The sequence below is a fragment of the Pteropus alecto genome, unplaced genomic scaffold (genome assembly GCF_000325575.1).
Source record: "Pteropus alecto unplaced genomic scaffold, ASM32557v1 scaffold19, whole genome shotgun sequence".
Taxonomy (NCBI): Eukaryota; Metazoa; Chordata; class Mammalia; order Chiroptera; family Pteropodidae; genus Pteropus; species Pteropus alecto.
In genome coordinates this window covers 2,287,961-2,288,762 of record NW_006442490.1, presented here as the reverse complement: position 1 = coordinate 2,288,762, position 802 = coordinate 2,287,961, and the positions used below count along the sequence as shown (strand labels likewise).

Here is an 802-nt window from a genome sequence, read left to right as displayed (position 1 = left end):
GAGAGAGAGAGAGAAAGCACTGTTCACTTATACGTTAACTATCCTGAAGCTTTAAGGTTTTGATTTAAACCAGTATCAACCAGCAAAAACTTCTGGCAACTTAACTGATAAGACAGAGGAAAGGTTAATTTACTGGCATTGTGACATGAATATATATCAAAATAACAAGGATTTTCTAAAGCAAAAGTAAGCTTGGAATATCAGACAAAACAACTAATTGTTAACTTCATCAAAAAAGTAGAATTAAAGTTCTTGAAAACATTTCATTTACTTGTTTAAAACAATATCTTCAATAACTTTACAGAATCTGAATCTTCTATCTGTTCCTTCCACATTCAAAATAATGCTCAATATCACCTAATTTTTCAGATACCATTAGGAAATTAAATATCTAGAAAATTCATGCAAACTTATTCATTCAAGAATAAAACATGTTTCTCTGAGTCATTCTTCATGAAAGTCCTTCTAAAATATATTATGTGTAGCTTTGCCTTCTTAGAAAATATTGAATGTAATTTGACCTCTGGTTGAAGGCTCAGGGTCATAAATGTCCTGGGAAGTGTTATTTGTCACTTCTACTGTTACTTATCTTCCTGCCACAATATCTGCCATTATGGATTATCTGGCTCCCTTCTGGAAAACATAATAGCCAATCATGAATGTTGAATAAGAATTAATTATTCACTGAATAAGGGGCCTAAGGGAGCAAAATGCAGGGCTTTCATGCAGAAGGTCTACGACTGCTCTTACTAGTTTTGGAACCCTTTCGCAATATCTTTCACATAGGACCATATTTTAGAGG

General features: G+C 32.9%; 1 protein-coding gene across 36 annotated transcripts in view; it reads right to left on the bottom strand.

Moving 5' to 3' along the window:
• Window positions 1-802, bottom strand: part of MBNL3 (muscleblind like splicing regulator 3) — a 103,642-nt gene that overhangs the window by 57,950 nt on the left and 44,890 nt on the right. The window lies entirely within an intron of this gene.